Consider the following 17821-nt stretch of genomic DNA (forward strand, 5'->3'; position numbering starts at 1 on the left):
TAAAACTTCATGGAAAAATATGAATATAAACATACAGATGTAGTAAGTATATTGTGCAAAATGTATCTTCATCTTAACTACGCTGAATGGTGGAGTCCCAGAGTAAGTGATCCTCACCTGGAGGCCCATCAGTGAAGAAGAGGATGAAGAGGAGCATCAGAGGAGCCTTATGTGTGTATCGCTGACCTCAGATCTGTGGAGACTGACACTCACTTCCTGACTCTCCTTAAACTCACTGCCTCCCTTTTATGAGTTTAAATGTTTTTAAATCATCCATCTATCTTTCCCCCTCTTGCCCAGGCTGGGGTCACAGTCAGCCTGGGGCACATCCCAGGAAGCACGGGGCCCAAACCAGGGACACAAACAGCACACTGACAGCCAGGGGCAGGATTCAAACCCAAACCCCTGAAAGTATGAGGCATCCGTGTTACACACAGCCACCACTGCAGCATGCAGGAGCAATGAAAAGCATTTTTATTAACATGGTGTATGACGAGTCACACTGTCTGTGTTCTGCATTTTCAGTAATATTCCATCTATCAATAATCTTCCTACTCTCACCTATGGTCTTGAGCTCTGGGTAGTGACTGAAAGAATGAGACTGTGGATACAAACGACCGGAATGAGCTTCCTCCACAGCAGGCCTGGGCTCAGCCTTAGAGACAGGGTGAGGAGCTCAGACATTCGGGAGGAGCACTGAGTAAAGCCGCTGCTCCTCCACATTGAACTGAGCCAACTGAGGGGTTCGGGCATCTAGCTGGGATGCCTCCTGGACGCCCCCAGGGGAGGTGTTTCCGGTATGTCCAACCAGGAGGAGGCCCTGGGGCGTTTCTCTCGGCTGGCCTGGGAACGCCTTGGTATCCCCCGGTGGAGCCGGAAGAGGTGGCTGGTGAGAGGGAGGTCTGGGCATCCCTGCTTAGACTGCTGCCCCTGTGACCCGACCCCAGATAAGCGGCAGAAAATGGATGGATGGATGGATGGAAGGAAGGAAGGACGGACAGACAAGAGAAAGAGACACTGGCCAATACTTTCTCAAAATACTGTATATTATGATAATAGACATTTTATATTATACAAATAAACTAATACTGCTAATGATATTTTCTCTATTAATATAAAAGTGACATTTCGCAGACCGCCAGAATAAAACCTCACATTTACATTTACCTCTTATTACATTTAAGTTTTTCTCCAAAGCGACGTACAAGTGCAGCAAATGGCGTCTTGATCACGGTAAAAATGCACAACAGCCACAAATGTCTGTTTGTCACTGGCTGATTCTTACTGTCACACTGCAATGTGACAGTGCTGCATGCCATTTAAATACAGCTCACATCACTGTAAGATTCTCCTCTCTGGTGATGATCCCTCCCCATCACTGGAGTATCTGCGTGTCCCTCTCATCCTGGGCAGCAGCTCCCCACATGTAGAGCAGTGCCTCTGTTGCTGCCCCCTATTGGACAAGGAACAGACAAGCATTAACATCAATTTGGTTTCTCAGACACTAACACCTTCCTTAGCATTTCAGGGAATGTAGAGAATCAATGTTAGTGCTACAGGAACAGGAAATGAACCAGATTGATACATTAATCTGTGAAACCTCTTTAGTTTCATCCGATTAAAATCTGATGCCAAGTGAACTGCAGGTATGATGCTGGAATCATGACCATACACAGTGTCAAAGGAAACTCATAGCTAGGTGAACAGTAGGCAGGGTGTGTATTTAGGCAGCTTGGATGCCATGGGACCATCTGATTGTGTAATTAGTACCACAGTAATTCTTCCTTTCTGTTGCGGTGATGCTGGCACTTTAATATCAGCGAAACGGCAGAGTGTGTGAGGGGCTGGAGCTCCCATATGACATCAGGGTTAGGAAGTGGCTGTAGAGCAGAGTGTGTGAGGGGCTGGAACTCCCATATGACATCAGGGTTAGGAAGTGGCTGTAAAGCAGAGTTGAGTGTATATAGCGAAAATATACGAATAGATGGTTATAAAATACCGAAACGGTCAGCAATATCAGGACAAAAGTATAATCATCAGCAGACTAAGGGGGATGAGTGATGATTTTGTTATTCTTCGATTCCCGGAGACTGGGAAAACGTGCTAGGTGTGTGATATCCCCTCCACGGCACCACTGACCAGCGGGGCAGTGGAAGTGGCAGTAACTACGCTGGTGGATGTCTATGGATGCTGACTTACATGGGTTGTCATGGGCTGGCGGTGGGGTCGCTTTGGCTTTGCATGACTGCTTCACGCTTGCTGGGTTGTCTGTTGGGGGGTGATGCTTGGGCGGTTGCTTGTTGCGTTAATTGACGTGCCAGCTAATTTGGTGGCATGCCGGTTGATGTATGGGGTGGCTGTGGGCTGGCGTCCCCTGGGTGGTGGCTTAGTGGGTGTGGGGTGCTCAGGGGGGGCTGCAGTTACTGTTGGTTCTTGCTAGGCGGCGCGGGTCTGTGATGCGTCTTGTATTGGTTTGTGCATCTGATCGTCGGGGGTCATGGATTGCTTGGGTGTTGCTTAGATGTATGGATTTTGTGTCACTTTATTTAGTTGTGGTGTTTTTCCTTTATTTTGGAACCAGCCACTACTGTTGTCTATAGATGTCCAATAGACTGAATTGTCATTAGAAGGTCGAACTAAAGTGTGTTTTATGTTGAGACCTGCTGAGAGTATTTAGCTGCTTACAGTGGAGGTACAAGACTAACCTTTGTACAGAAACTACAAATCCATAAACTCCCAAACCTCCCATGTGAATCACTATGAAATATCAGGGGTATCATGGTACTTCTTGGTTCATTACAGCTAATTCTGATACACATGGATCTGAGAGATCAGCTGAGGTGTAGATGTACCTGCCCAGTCAGTACATTATTGATATACTTGTCACTCTCATTGGTATGGGCATAGGAGCAGTATCACAAAAACTGATTTACATGAAACCATCTTACCTCTGGATCTGGCAGGACAATGGAGCTGTAGGTGACATCAGCACCAGGCTCCATAGAGGTCTGAGAGAGGAACATTATGACCATGTATCTCTACAGAACCACCTGTCCATTCTTTAACTGACAACAATGAAACATCATTATTGATGAATTTGGAGATAATCCAATGTACAAGTAAATGACTTTACCATTAAAGTTATTGTCCAAAATTAAGACTTTTTATTTCCAGTTAGAAACCATTTTTATCATAATGCAGTAACTCACTTTTGAACTGATAATGAATAATAAAGGAACTATCAGCACCTGGTAATGAATGACAAGAGGAGTACCGACACCCGGTACTGAATAACATGGGGAGAACCGACACAGTCCTTGGAGCTGTTTGATGCGCTACACTAACAGCAAGACTATTCCATACTCCAACTACACGCTGTGTAAAGAAGTGCTTCCTCAAATTCATTTTTAAATGTTCTCCCACTAATTTCCACCTATGGCCACGAGTTCTAGTATTTAAACTAATATTGAAACAGCATCCAGACCTGATAGAATCTTAAGATTCAAGCACTGGGGGTAGGAACTATCAAAAACACACACAGGAGACACTACTCTGGTATTACACTGTTACAACACTCTATTTAAAGCGTAAGAACATAAGTACACACATTATGTAACATGATTACACATACAATATAAGCCGATAACCTGAATGACTGAGCAGACCAGCCCCGCAGCCTCATATCATTGTATGTATTTTATCCCTGTGCCTTACCTGCCCTGGGAGTGCGCACGCCCCCAGAACGATCGCCGGGATGATCACGTGCTTCTTCTTCTCGTCGGGAAGGGAGGCTGCGCGCTATCCACAAAGGCAGACAGCGGGAGGACACTCTCAGGCTTATTCGGAGCAAGAGCTTTTGGAGTCGTGAGTGATAAGTCCATGAGAAGGAAGTGTCAATGAAACAAAATGGCCGCCGGTTGACAAATTGTTTTACGGTGCCTGCAGAGTGACGTTTAACCGCTGGTCCTGGGTGTAAGAAGCAGACAGCCAGCAGCCCCATCCTGGCAGAAGGCACATTACCTCTATTTATTAATCTGTCTTATTTGTGAATAGTATAAAATAATATATTTCTAATTTAAATAAAAGTCTATCTCTAGCACCACAGCTCTGGGGCTCTGGCATAGGCCCAGACGCCCCGCTGCAGGCCTCGGTGTTGGGTAAAGTATCTAACTACAATTGTTTAATCAGCGGGATAAAGTGCCGTAACGGATGTATGACAAATTAGTATAAATTTAAAATCAATAAGATTTAATTAATAAAACAATTTAGCTGTATTTTATTAGTTTTATTTTAAATAAGATGCTGTAGGAACTAGTGAGGGAGCAGCATGGAGGTGCAGTGGTTAGAACTGTTGCCTCACGCCTCTGAGTCCCGGGTTTGAGCCTCCGCCTGGGTCACATGTGTGTGGAGTTTCCATGTCGTCGTGGGGTTTCCTCCAGGTACTCCGGTTTCCCCCCACAGTCCAAAAACATGCTGAGGCTAATTGGAGTTGCTAAATTGCCCGTAGGTGTGCATGCGTGAGTGAATGGTGTGTGAGTGTGCCCTACGATGGGCTGGCCACCCATCCTAGGTTGTACCCTGCCTCGTGCTCATTGCTTCTGGGATAGGCTCCGGACCCCCCGCAACCCAGTAGGATAAGCAGTTTGGAAAATGGGTGGATGGATGAAAATAGGGGATTGTCCCCAAAAAGAAGCACAGATCCCCTTCATGAAGGAAACTGTAGGGTTAATTAGTATTTATCTATTTATATTTAAGCATAAATGATTCACATGCAGATTTAAATTAATTACTTATGTTTAACAGTAACATGAACTGGAATCTGCAGGTTTCCAGCAGCACACCAATACCAGCCAGTGTCCTTCCTCTCCAGTCCACTCATTGTCACAATGAAGACTTTATTTACTTTGTCATCCCTGATCAGGATATGCCTCCCATCCAAACTCCCAGATCTCTCTGATGCACAGGCGCCCCCAATCTTACACCACATCCTATGTCTTTTGTTGTTTCCATAGTAACACTGAACACTAACACTGTCTACATCCACACCCGTCACCTCCTGTTTGTCCACTGACAGCCCTGGAGGACTTGAACACACAGATAAAACACTCAAAGATTTGCATAGCAATGAAATGTTTATGAATATCAGCCCATTACAACATACATACTGTATGTAAATGTTTGGACAATAAACTAACATTTTTTAAAATATTACTTATCATATTTAACCTCATGAAGTCACCCGATTTAGCTGACACTGTTACTTCTTCCAAGTCTCGTTTATCATGCTGAATTAAATTAAAATGCAGATTTTTAAAATATTAAAACATTTTTTCCATCAGTGTTTGTGTTAAGGTCCTTCCTTTTTGACTCAGTGACATGTTACATACTGTGCATCTCATTGGCTACAGTCTGCAGTACAGATATCTTGCCATCAGTGACTGACAGATTAACCTGATCAAAGAGGCTCCACTGATCTTCACACCACACCAGTACCGGTCGGAGTCCTCAGCTGTCAGATTGTTGATGGTCACAGTGAAGACTCGCTGGTCAGGATCATCTCTGACTGACACTTTACCCTCCTGTGGAGAGTCAATGTGTACTATGGGAGTACATGACCTCACATTATACCCTCTGCACCAGTATTTCACATGAGTTTTATATCTGTCACCATAGGAATATGGGATTGTTACATATCACCCTCTTTGTACACAGACCCATTTCACTGTAGACACACTGTCAGCACCTGTGGCGAAAATTATTAACTGAATAAGGATTTTCCACATCATGACATCTCTAAGTAATGATGCTTGGTTTGTATAATACTTAGATTAGGTCATGTGTAATTAACAGAACAGTGATGATGCATAAAAGGCAAAGACCATCATTTTACTATGAGAACAAGGAAAACAAAAGTAGTGTCTGATCTTGGGAAGGGCTTCAGCAGGATGTGGGATCGGGAATCTGAGCCTGGCAGTGTGTTCTAGGGTCTGAGAGGAAAAACAGGACCTTAAATCCCTAGTAAAAGGCCTAGATGAGGTGAATGAATGGGCTTGTCACTGTGTGGGATGGCCACACCCCTTCAGTACTATGGCCTTGTAAACATATCCAGTCCTGTGATACAGCAAAATTCAAAATTCAGCAAAATACAACAAAATTCAGCAACAGCAAAATCTGTGACGAGGGCCATATACTTGTTGACTATTACACTTCTATCACAAGACCAGACCTGGACCAGAACCAGACATACTGCTAGCAGGTTTGTGGAAAGATAAAAGATAATCGCTACGAAACTTTGTCAACTTCGGCCTTGGTGGTATAGTGGCTAGTAATGCTGCCTTCCAAGCAGTTGACCTGGGTTCAGTTCCCGGCCAACGCAGCCTTACTTATGATCTCCTTCTCTGTGAGTGTCTTCAGGTGCTTATAGTCTGGCTGAACAGCATGTCATCAATATCCCGCTGCATTATAGAAACTGAAAGAAGCATTACTCCATCAATCTATATATCTGCCTTCCAGATGTGTTAGCACACTGGCGAACAGGGCTGCTTACATCAGTGGAAGCCTCATTAGCACAGTGGGTAGCGCGTCAGTCTCATAATCTGAAGGTCGTGAGTTCAACCTTCACACAGGGCAGTTTATTTACTTGCTGAAACAGTTCCCATTCATAGCTGCACTTTTACAAAATCACTCTCCCACAGATTCTAATAGATGTTTTTATGTCACTCATGTGGCATCAGCCCAGCGTCCTTCCATAACTGTGCAAAAGAACTTCTTCAGAAGTAGATACCATTACTCGTCTCATAGCGGATCCACAAACCTTCCAATTTCAACGTCTAGCCCAAACTGATCTCAGATGCAAGCATCTGTAAAGTCATCCGCATCCCATGGCTAAGATTTCACCTGCAACAGTAGCCAATCGAACAACAACAAAATTCGGCAACAGCAAAATCTGTGACGAGGGCCATATACTTGTTGACTGTTACACTTGTATCACAACACCAGACCTGGACCAGAACCAGACATAATGCTAGCAGGTTTGTGGAAAGATAAAAGATAATCGCTACAAAACTTTGTCAACTTCGGCCTTGGTGGTATAGTGGCTAGTAATGCTGCCTTCCAAGCAGATGACCCGGGATCGATTCCTGGCCAACGCAGCCTTACTTATGAACTCCTTCTCTGTGAGTGTCTTCAGGTGCTTATAGTCCAGCTGAACAGCATGTCATCAATAACCTGCTGCGTTATAGAAACTGAAAGAAGCATTACTCCATCAATCTATGTATCTGCCTTCCAGATCTGTTAGCACACTGGCAAACAGGGCTGCTTACGTTAGTGAAAGCCTCGTTAGCACAGTCGGTAGCACGTCAGTCTCATAATCTGAAGGTCGTGAGTTCGACCCTCACACGGGGCAGCTTATTTACTTGCTGAAATAGTTCCCATGCATAGCTGCACTTTTACAAAATCACTCTTCCACAGAATCTAATAGATGTTTTTATGTCACTCATGTCGCATGAGCCCAGCGTACTTCCATAACTGTGCAAAGAACTTCTTCAGAAGTAGATACCATTACTCGTCTCATTGCGGATCCACAAACCTTCCAATTTCTACGTCTAGCCCAAACTGATCTCAGATGCAAACATCTGTACAGTCATCCGCATCCCATGGCTAAGATTTCACCTGCAACAGTAGCCAATCAAGCAACAACAAAATTCGGCAACAGCAAAATCTGTGACGAGGGCCATATACTTGTTGACTGTTACACTTGTATCACAACACCAGACCTGGACCAGAACCAGACATACTGCTAGCAGGTTTGTGGAAAGATAAAAGATAATTGCTACGAAGCTTTTTCAACTTCGGTGTTGGTGGTATAGTGGCTAGTAAAGCTGCCTTCCAAACAGTTGACCCAGGATCGATTCACGGCCAACGCAGCATTACTTATGACTTCCTTCTCTGTGAGTGTCTTCAGGTGCTTATAGTCCAGCTGAACTGCATGTCATCAATAACCCGCTGCGTTATAGAAACTGAAAGAAGCATTACTCCATCAATCTATATATCTGCCTTCCAGATCTGTTAGCACACTGGCAAACAGGGCTGCTTACGTCAGTGAAAGCCTCGTTAGCGCAGTCGGTAGCGCGTCAGTCTCATAATCTGAAGGTAGTGAGTTCAACCCTCACACGGGGCAGCTAATTTAATTGCCAAAATAGTTCCCATGCATAGCTGCACTTTTACAAAATCACTCTTCCACAGACTCTAATAGATGTTTTTAAGTCACTCATTTGGCATCAGCCCAGCGTACTTCCATAACTGTGCAAAGAACTTCTTCAGAAGTAGATACCATTACTCGTCTCATTGCGGATCCACAAACCTTCCAATTTCTACGTCTAGCCCAAACTGATCTCAGATGCAAACATCTGTACAGTCATCCGCATCCCATGGCTAAGATTTCACCTGCAACAGTAGCCAATCGAGCAACAACAAAATTCGGCAACAGCAAAATCTGTGACGAGGGCCATATACTTGTTGACTGTTACACTTGTATCACAACACCAGACCTGGACCAGAACCAGACATACTGCTAGCAGGTTTGTGGAAAGATAAAAGATAATTGCTACGAAGCTTTTTCAACTTCGGTGTTGGTGGTATAGTGGCTAGTAAAGCTGCTTTCCAAGCAGTTGACCCGGGATCGATTCCCGGCCAACGCAGCCTTACTTATGACTTCCTTCTCTGTGAGTGTCTTCAGGTGCTTATAGTCCAGCTGAACTGCATGTCATCAATATCCCGCTGCGTTATAGAAACTGAAAGAAGCATTACTCCATCAATCTATATATCTGCCTTCCAGATCTGTTAGCACACTGGCAAACAGGGCTGCTTACGTCAGTGAAGGCCTCGTTAGCGCAGTCGGTAGCGTGTCAGTCTCATAATCTGAAGGTAGTGAGTTCAACCCTCACACGGGGCAGCTAATTTAATTGCCAAAATAGTTCCCATGCATAGCTGCACTTTTACAAAATCACTCTTCCACAGACTCTAATAGATGTTTATAAGTCACTCATTTGGCATCAGCCCAGCGTACTTCCATAACTATGCAAAGAACTACTTCAGAAGTAGATACCATTACTCGTCTCATTGCGGATCCACAAACCTTCCAATTTCTACGTCTAGCCCAAACTGATCTCAGATGCAAACATCTGTACAGTCATCCGCATCCCATGGCTAAGATTTCACCTGCAACAGTAGCCAATCGAGCAACAACAAAATTCGGCAACAGCAAAATCTGTGACGAGGGCCATATACTTGTTGACTGTTACACTTGTATCACAACACCAGACCTGGACCAGAACCAGACATACTGCTAGCAGGTTTGTGGAAAGATAAAAGATAATCGCTACACAGCTTTTTCAATTTAGGCGTTGGTGGTATAGTGGCTAGCATAGCTGCCTTCCAAGCAGTTGACCCGGGTTCGATTCCCGGCCAACGCAGCCTTACTTATGACCTCCTTCTCTGTGAGTGTCTTCAGGTGCTTATAGTCCAGCTGAACAGCATGTCATCAATATCCTGCTGCATTACAGAAACTTAAAGAAGCATTACTCCTTCAATCTATATATCTGCCTTCCAGATGAGTTAGCACACTGGCAAAACAGGGCTGCTTATGCCAGTGAAAGCCTCGTTAGCGCAGTCGGTAGAGCGTCAGTCTCATAATCTGAAGGTCGTGAGTTCGACCCTCACACGGGGCATTTTATTTACTTGCTGAAACTGTTCCCATGCATAGCTGCACTTTTACAAAATCACTCTCCCACAGATTCTAAATGATGTTTTTATGTCACTCATGTGGCATCAGCCCAGCGTACTTCCATAACTGTGCAAAAGAACTTCTTCAGAAGTAGATACCATTACTCGTCTCATAGCGGATCCACAAACCTTCCAATTTCAACGTCTAGCCCAAACTGATCTCAGATGCAAGCATCTGTACAGTCATCCGCATCCCATGGCTAAGATTTCACCTGCAACAGTAGCCAATCGAACAACAAAAAAATTCGGCAACAGCAAAATCTGTGACGAGGGCCATATACTTGTTGACTGTTACACTTGTATCACAACACCAGACCTGGACCAGAACCAGACATAATGCTAGCAGGTTTGTGGAAAGATAAAAGATAATTGCTACAAAGCTTTTTCAACTTCGGTGTTGGTGGTATAGTGGCTAGTAAAGCTGCCTTCCAAGCAGTTGACCCGGGATCGATTCCCGGCCAACGCAGCCTTACTTATGACCTCCTTCTCTGTGAGTGTCTTCAGGTGCTTATAGTCCAGCTGAACTGCATGTCATCAATAACCCGTTGCGTTATAGAAATTGAAAGAAGCATTACTCCATCAATCTGTACATCTGCCTTCCAGATGTGTTAGCATACTGGCAAACAGGGCTGCTTATGTGAGTGAAAGCCTCGATAGCGCAGTCGGTAGCACGTCAGCCTCATAATCTGAAGGTCGTGAGTTCAACCCTTACACGGGGCGGTTTATTTACTTGCTGAAACAGTTCCCATGCATAGCTGCACTTTTACAAAATCACTCACCCACAGATTCTAATTGATGTTTTTATGTCACTCATGTGGAATCAGCCCAGCGTACTTCCATAACTGTGCAATAGAACTTCTTCAGAAGTAGATACCATTACTCGTCTCATAGCGGATCCACAAGCCTTCCAATTTCAACTTCTAGCCCAAACTGATCTCAGATGCAAGCATCTGTACAGTCATCCGCATCCCATGGCTAAGATTTCACCTGCAACAGTAGCCAATCGAGCAACAACAAAATTCGGCAACAGCAAAATCTGTGACGAGGGCCATATACTTGTTGACTGTTACACTTGTATCACAACACCAGACCTGGACCAGAACCAGACATAATGCTAGCAGGTTTGTGGAAAGATAATCGCTACAAAGCTTTTTCAATTTCGGCGTTGGTGGTATAGTGACTAGCATAGCTGCCTTCCAAGCAGTTGACCTGGGTTCGATTCCCGGCCAACGCAGCCTTACTTATGACCTCCTTCTCTGTGAGTGTCTTCAGGTGCTTATAGTCCAGCTGAATAGCTTGTCATCAATAACCCGCTGCGTTATAGAAACTGAAACAAGCATTACTCCATCAATCTATATATCTGCCTTCCAGATGAGTTAGCACACTGGCAAAACAGGGCTGCTAATGCCAGTGAAAGCCTCGTTGGTGCAGTCGGTAGCGCGTCAGTCTCATAATCTGAAGATCGTGAGTTCGACCCTCACACAGGGCAGTTTATTTACTTGCTGAAACAGTTCCAATGCATAGCTGCACTTTTACAAAAATCACTCTCCCACAGATTCTAATAGATGTTTTTATGTCACTCATGTGGCATCAGCCCAGCGTACTTCCATAACTGTGCAAAAGAACTTCTTCAGAAGTAGATACCATTACTTGTTTCATAGCGGATCCAGAAACCTTCCAATTTAAACGTCTAGCCCAAACTGATCTCAGATGCAAGCATCTGTACAGTCATCCGCATCCCATGGCTAAGATTTCACCTGCAACAGTAGCCAATCGAGCATCAACAAAATTCAGCAACAGCAAAATCTGTGACGAGGGCCATATACTTGTTGACTGTTACACTTGTATCACAACACCAGACCTGGACCAGAACCAGACATACTGCTAGCAGGTTTGTGGAAAGATAAAAGATAATCGCTACAAAGCTTTTTCAACTTTGGCGTTGGTGGTATAGTGGCTAGCATAGCTGCCTTCCAAGCAGTTGATCTGGGTTCGATTCACGGCCAACGCAGCCTTACTTATGACCTCCTTCTTTGTGAGTGTCTTCAGGTGCTTATAGTCCAGCTGAACAGCATGTCATCAATATCCCGCTGCATTATAGAAACTGAAACAAGCATTACTCCATCAATCTGTATATCTGCCTTCCAGATGTGTTAGCACACTGGCAAACAGGGCTGCTTATGTCAGTGAAAGCCTCGTTAGCGCAGTCGGTAGCGCGACAGTCTCATAATCTGAAGGTCGTGAGTTCGACCCTCACACGGGGCGGTTTATTTACTTCCTGAAACAGTTCCCATGCATAGCAGCGCTTTTACAAAATCACTCTCCCACAGATTCTAATAGATGTTTTTATGTCACTCATGTGGCATCAGCCCAGCGTACTTCCATAACTGTGCAAAAGAACTTCTTCAGAAGTAGATACCATTACTCGTCTCATAGCGGATCCACAAACCTTCCAATTTCAACGTCTAGCTCAAACTGATCTCAGATGCAAGCATCTGTACAGTCATCCGCATCCCAAGTCTAAGATTTCACCTGCAACAGTAGCCAATCGAGCATCAACTAAATTCGGCAACTGCAAAATCTGTGACGAGGGCCATATACTTGTTGACTGTTACACTTGTATCACAACACCAGACCTGGACCAGAACCAGACATACTGCTAGCAGGTTTGTGGAAAGATAAAAGATAATCGCTACAAAGCTTTTTCAACTTTGGCGTTGGTGGTATAGTGGCTAGCATAGCTGCCTTCCAAGCAGTTGACCTGGGTTCGATTCACGGCCAACGCAGCCTTACTTATGACCTCCTTCTCTGTGAGTGTCTTCAGGTGCTTATAGTCCAGCTGAACAGCATGTCATCAATATCCCGCTGCATTATAGAAACTGAAAGAAGCATTACTCCTTCAATCTATACATCTGCCTTCCAGATGTGTTAGCACACTGGCAAACAGGGCTGCTTATGTCAGTGAAAGCCTCGTTAGCGCAGTCGGTAGCGCATCAGTCTCATAATCTGAAGGTCGTGAGTTCAACCCTCACACGGGGCAGTTTATTTACTTCCTGAAACAGTTCCCATGCATAGCTGCACTTTTACAAAATCACTCTCCCACAGATTCTAATTGATGTTTTTATGTCACTCATGTGGCATCAGCCCAGCGTACTTCCATAACTGTGCAAAAGAACTTCTTCAGAAGTAGATACCATTACTCGTCTCATAGCGGATCCACAAACCTTCCAATTTCAACATCTAGCCCAAACTGATCTCAGATGCAAGCATCTGTACAGTCATCCGCATCCCATGGCTAAGATTTCAACTGCAACAGTAGCCAATCGAGCAACAACAAAATTCGGCAACAGCAAAATCTGTGACGAGGGCCATATACTTGTTGACTGTTACACTTGTATCACAACACCAGACCTGGACCAGAACCAGACATACTGCTAGCAGGTTTGTGGAAAGATAAAAGATAATCGCTACAAAACTTTTTAAACTTTGGCGTTGGTGGTATAGTGGCTAGCATAGCTGCCTCCCAAGCAGTTGACCTGGGTTCGATTCCCGGCCAACGCAGCCTTACTTATGACCTCCTTCTCTGTGAGTGTCTTCAGGTGCTTATAGTCCAGCTGAACAGCATGTCATCAATAACCCGCTGCGTTATAGAAACTGAAACAAGCATTACTCCATCAAAATATATATCTGCCTTCCAGATGAGTTAGCACACTGGCAAAACAGGGCTGCTTATGCCAGTGAAAGCCTCGTTAGCGCAGTCGGTAGCGCGTCAGTCTCATAATCTGAAGGTCGTGAGTTCGACCCTCACACGGGGCAGTTTATTTACTTGCTGAAACAGTTCCCATGCATAGCTGCACTTTTACAAAATCACTCTCCCACAGATTCTAATAGATGTTTTTATGTCACTCATGTGGCATCAGCCCAGCGTACTTCCATAACTGTGCAAAAGAACTTCTTCAGAAGTATATACCATTACTCGTCTCATAGCGGATACACAAACCTTCCAATTTCAACATCTAGCCCAAACTGATCTCAGATGCAAGCATCTGTACAGTCATCCGCATCCCATGGCTAAGATTTCAACTGCAACAGTAGCCAATCGAGCAACAACAAAATTCGGCAACAGCAAAATCTGTGACGAGGGCCATATACTTGTTGACTGTTACACTTGTATCACAACACCAGACCTGGACCAGAACCAGACATACTGCTAGCAGGTTTGTGGAAAGATAAAACATAATCGCTACAAAACTTTTTAAACTTTGGCGTTGGTGGTATAGTGGCTAGCATAGCTGCCTTCCAAGCAGTTGACCCGGGTTCGGTTCCCGGCCAACGCAGCCTTACTTATGACCTCCTTCTCTGTGAGTGTCTTCAGGTGCTTATAGTCCAGCTGAACAGCATGTCATCAATAACCTGCTGCGTTATAGAAATTGAAACAAGCATTACTCCATCAATCTATAAATCTGCCTTCCAGATGAGTTAGCACACTGGCAAAACAGGGCTGCTTATGCCAGTGAAAGCCTCGTTAACGCAGTCGGTAGCGCGTCAGTCTCATAATCTGAAGGTAGTGAGTTCGACCCTCACACGGGGCAGTTTATTTACTTGCTGAAACAGTTCCCATGCATAGCTGCACTTTTACAAAATCACTCTCCCACAGATTCTAATAGATGTTTTTATGTCACTCATGTGGCATCAGCCCAGCGTACTTCCATAACTGTGCAAAAGAACTTCTTCAGAAGTTGATACCATTACTCGTCTCATTGCGGATCCACAAACTTTCCAATTTCAACGTCTAGCCCAAACTGATCTCAGATGCAAGCATCTGTACAGTCATCCGCATCCCATGGCTAAGATTTCACCTACAACAGTAGCCAATCAAGCATCAACAAAATTCGGCAACAGCAAAATTTGTGACGAGGGCCATATACTTGTTGACTGTTACAATTGTATCACAACACCAGACCTGGACCAGAACCAGACATACTGCTAGCAGGTTTGTGGAAAGATAAAAGATAATCGCTACAAAACTTTTTAAACTTTGGCGTTGGTGGTATAGTGGCTAGCATAGCTGCCTTCCAAGCAGTTGACCCGGGTTCGATTCCCGGCCAACGCAGCCTTACTTATGACCTCCTTCTCTGTGAGTGTCTTCAGGTGCTTATAGTCCAGCTGAACAGCATGTCATCAATAACCCGCTGCGTTATAGAAACTGAAACAAGCATTACTCCATCAATCTATAAATCTGCCTTCCAGATGAGTTAGCACACTGGCAAAACAGGGCTGCTTATGCCAGTGAAAGCCTCGTTAGCGCAGTCGGTAGCGCGTCAGTCTCATAATCTGAAGGTCGTGAGTTCGACCCTCACACGGGGCGGTTTATTTACTTGCTGAAACAGTTCCCATGCATAGCTGCACTTTTACAAAATCACTCTCCCACAGATTCTAATAGATGTTTTTATGTCACTCATGTGGCATCAGCCCAGCGTACTTCCATAACTGTGCAAAAGAACTTCTTCAGAAGAAGATACCATTACTCGTCTCATTGCGGATCCACAAACCTTCCAATTTCAACGTCTAGCCCAAACTGATCTCAGATGCAAGCATCTGTACAGTCATCCGCATCCCATGGCTAAGATTTCACCTACAACAGTAGCCAATCAAGCATCAATAAAATTCGGCAACAGCAAAATTTGTGACGAGGGCCATATACTTGTTGACTGTTACAATTGTATCACAACACCAGACCTGGACCAGAACCAGACATACTGCTAGCAGGTTTGTGGAAAGATAAAAGATAATCGCTACGAAACTTTTTAAACTTTGGCGTTGGTGGTATAGTGGCTAGCATAGCTGCCTTCCAAGCAGTTGACCCGGGTTCGATTCCCGGCCAACGCAGCCTTACTTATGACCTCCTTCTCTGTGAGTGTCTTCAGGTGCTTATAGTCCAGCTGAACAGCATGTCATCAATAACCCGCTGCGTTATAGAAACTGAAACAAGCATTACTCCATCAATCTGTAAATCTGCCTTCCAGATGAGTTAGCACACTGGCAAAACAGGGCTGCTTATGCCAGTGAAAGCCTCGTTAGCGCGTCAGTCTCATAATCTGAAGGTCGTGAGTTCGACCCTCACACGGGGCAGTTTACTTACTTGCTGAAACAGTTCCCATGCATAGCTGCACTTTTACAAAATCACTCTCCCACAGATTCTAATAGATGTTTTTATGTCACTCATGTGGCATCAGCCCAGCGTACTTCCATAACTGTGCAAAAGAACTTCTTCAGAAGAAGATACCATTACTCGTCTCATTGCGGATCCACAAACCTTCCAATTTCAACGTCTAGCCCAAACTGATCTCAGATGCAAGCATCTGTACAGTCATCCGCATCCCATGGCTAAGATTTCACCTGCAACAGTAGGCAATCGAGTATTAACAAAATTCGGCAACAGCAAAATCTGTGACGAGGGCCATATACTTGTTGACTGTTACACTTGTATCACAACACCAGACCTGGACCAGAACCAGACATACTGCTAGCAGGTTTGTGGAAAGATAAAAGATAATCGCTACGAAACTTTTTCAACTTCGGCGTAGGTGGTATAGTGGCTAGCATAGCTGCCTTCCAAGCAGTTGACCCGGGTTCGATTCCCAGCCAACGCAGCCTTACTTATGACCTCCTTCTCTGTGAGTGTCTTCAGGTGCTTATAGTCCAGCTGAACAGCATGCCATCAATATCCTGCTGCATTATAGAAACTGAAAGAAGCATTACTCCTTCAATCTATACATCTGCCTTCCAGATGTGTTAGCACACTGGCAAACAGGGCTGCTTATGTCAGTGAAAGCCTCGTTAGCGCAGTAGGTAGCGCGTCAGCCTCATAATCTGAAGGTCGTGAGTTCAACACTCACACGGGGCAGTTTATTTACTTCCTAAAACAGTTCCCATGCATAGCTGCACTTTTACAAAATCACTCTCCCACAGATTCTAATAGATGTTTTTATGTCACTCATGTGGCATCAGCCCAGCGTACTTCCATAACTGTGCAAAAGAACTTCTTCAGAAGTTGATACCATTACTCGTCTCATTGCGGATCCACAAACCTTCCAATTTCAACGTCTAGCCCAAACTGATCTCAGATGCAAGCATCTGTACAGTCATCCGCATCCCATGGCTAAGATTTCACCTACAACAGTAGCCAATCAAGCATCAACAAAATTCGGCAACAGCAAAATCTGTGACGAGGGCCATATACTTGTTGACTGTTACAATTGTATCACAACACCAGACCTGGACCAGAACCAGACATACTGCTAGCAGGTTTGTGGAAAGATAAAAGATAATCGCTACGAAACTTTTTAAACTTTGGCGTTGGTGGTATAGTGGCTAGCATAGCTGCCTTCCAAACAGTTGACCCGGGTTCGATTCCCGGCCAACGCAGCCTTACTTATGACCTCCTTCTCTGTGAGTGTCTTCAGGTGCTTATAGTCCAGCTGAACAGCATGTCATCAATAACCCGCTGCGTTATAGAAACTGAAACAAGCATTACTCCATCAATCTATAAATCTGCCTTCCAGATGAGTTAGCACACTGGCAAAACAGGGCTGCTTATGCCAGTGAAAGCCTCGTTAGCGCAGTCGGTAGCGCGTCAGTCTCATAATCTGAAGGTCGTGAGTTCGACCCTCACACGGGGCGGTTTATTTACTTGCTGAAACAGTTCCCATGCATAGCTGCACTTTTACAAAATCACTCTCCCACAGATTCTAATAGATGTTTTTATGTCACTCATGTGGCATCAGCCCAGCGTACTTCCATAACTGTGCAAAAGAACTTCTTCAGAAGAAGATACCATTACTCGTCTCATTGCGGATCCACAAACCTTCCAATTTCAACGTCTAGCCCAAACTGATCTCAGATGCAAGCATCTGTACAGTCATCCGCATCCCATGGCTAAGATTTCACCTACAACAGTAGCCAATCAAGCATCAATAAAATTCGGCAACAGCAAAATTTGTGACGAGGGCCATATACTTGTTGACTGTTACAATTG

General features: G+C 44.6%; 16 non-coding genes across 16 annotated transcripts; all 16 read left to right on the top strand.

Annotated features, from left to right (window-relative positions):
- The first annotated feature begins 7332 nt into the window (after positions 1-7332).
- trnam-cau (transfer RNA methionine (anticodon CAU)) lies at positions 7333-7405 on the top strand. The gene has a single exon. It is a non-coding gene; the product is annotated as a tRNA-Met (tRNA).
- Positions 7406-8106: 701 nt separating this feature from the next.
- On the top strand, positions 8107-8179 carry trnam-cau (transfer RNA methionine (anticodon CAU)). The gene has a single exon. It is a non-coding gene; the product is annotated as a tRNA-Met (tRNA).
- Positions 8180-8880: 701 nt separating this feature from the next.
- trnam-cau (transfer RNA methionine (anticodon CAU)) lies at positions 8881-8953 on the top strand. The gene has a single exon. It is a non-coding gene; the product is annotated as a tRNA-Met (tRNA).
- Positions 8954-9401: 448 nt separating this feature from the next.
- Positions 9402-9473, top strand: trnag-ucc (transfer RNA glycine (anticodon UCC)). Its single transcript has one exon. It is a non-coding gene; the product is annotated as a tRNA-Gly (tRNA).
- A 182-nt stretch (positions 9474-9655) lies between these two features.
- trnam-cau (transfer RNA methionine (anticodon CAU)) lies at positions 9656-9728 on the top strand. The gene has a single exon. It is a non-coding gene; the product is annotated as a tRNA-Met (tRNA).
- A 2247-nt stretch (positions 9729-11975) lies between these two features.
- trnam-cau (transfer RNA methionine (anticodon CAU)) lies at positions 11976-12048 on the top strand. Its single transcript has one exon. It is a non-coding gene; the product is annotated as a tRNA-Met (tRNA).
- Positions 12049-12750: 702 nt separating this feature from the next.
- Positions 12751-12823, top strand: trnam-cau (transfer RNA methionine (anticodon CAU)). The gene has a single exon. It is a non-coding gene; the product is annotated as a tRNA-Met (tRNA).
- A 449-nt stretch (positions 12824-13272) lies between these two features.
- trnag-ccc (transfer RNA glycine (anticodon CCC)) lies at positions 13273-13344 on the top strand. Its single transcript has one exon. It is a non-coding gene; the product is annotated as a tRNA-Gly (tRNA).
- Positions 13345-13526: 182 nt separating this feature from the next.
- Positions 13527-13599, top strand: trnam-cau (transfer RNA methionine (anticodon CAU)). The gene has a single exon. It is a non-coding gene; the product is annotated as a tRNA-Met (tRNA).
- Positions 13600-14048: 449 nt separating this feature from the next.
- Positions 14049-14120, top strand: trnag-ucc (transfer RNA glycine (anticodon UCC)). The gene has a single exon. It is a non-coding gene; the product is annotated as a tRNA-Gly (tRNA).
- A 704-nt stretch (positions 14121-14824) lies between these two features.
- trnag-ucc (transfer RNA glycine (anticodon UCC)) lies at positions 14825-14896 on the top strand. The gene has a single exon. It is a non-coding gene; the product is annotated as a tRNA-Gly (tRNA).
- Positions 14897-15078: 182 nt separating this feature from the next.
- trnam-cau (transfer RNA methionine (anticodon CAU)) lies at positions 15079-15151 on the top strand. Its single transcript has one exon. It is a non-coding gene; the product is annotated as a tRNA-Met (tRNA).
- Positions 15152-15600: 449 nt separating this feature from the next.
- trnag-ucc (transfer RNA glycine (anticodon UCC)) lies at positions 15601-15672 on the top strand. Its single transcript has one exon. It is a non-coding gene; the product is annotated as a tRNA-Gly (tRNA).
- Positions 15673-16617: 945 nt separating this feature from the next.
- trnam-cau (transfer RNA methionine (anticodon CAU)) lies at positions 16618-16690 on the top strand. Its single transcript has one exon. It is a non-coding gene; the product is annotated as a tRNA-Met (tRNA).
- A 449-nt stretch (positions 16691-17139) lies between these two features.
- On the top strand, positions 17140-17211 carry trnag-ucc (transfer RNA glycine (anticodon UCC)). The gene has a single exon. It is a non-coding gene; the product is annotated as a tRNA-Gly (tRNA).
- Positions 17212-17393: 182 nt separating this feature from the next.
- On the top strand, positions 17394-17466 carry trnam-cau (transfer RNA methionine (anticodon CAU)). Its single transcript has one exon. It is a non-coding gene; the product is annotated as a tRNA-Met (tRNA).
- Positions 17467-17821: the final 355 nt, after the last annotated feature.

This window comes from Brienomyrus brachyistius, chromosome 4 (assembly GCF_023856365.1).
Source record: "Brienomyrus brachyistius isolate T26 chromosome 4, BBRACH_0.4, whole genome shotgun sequence".
In the NCBI taxonomy this organism is placed as follows: domain Eukaryota; kingdom Metazoa; phylum Chordata; class Actinopteri; order Osteoglossiformes; family Mormyridae; genus Brienomyrus; species Brienomyrus brachyistius.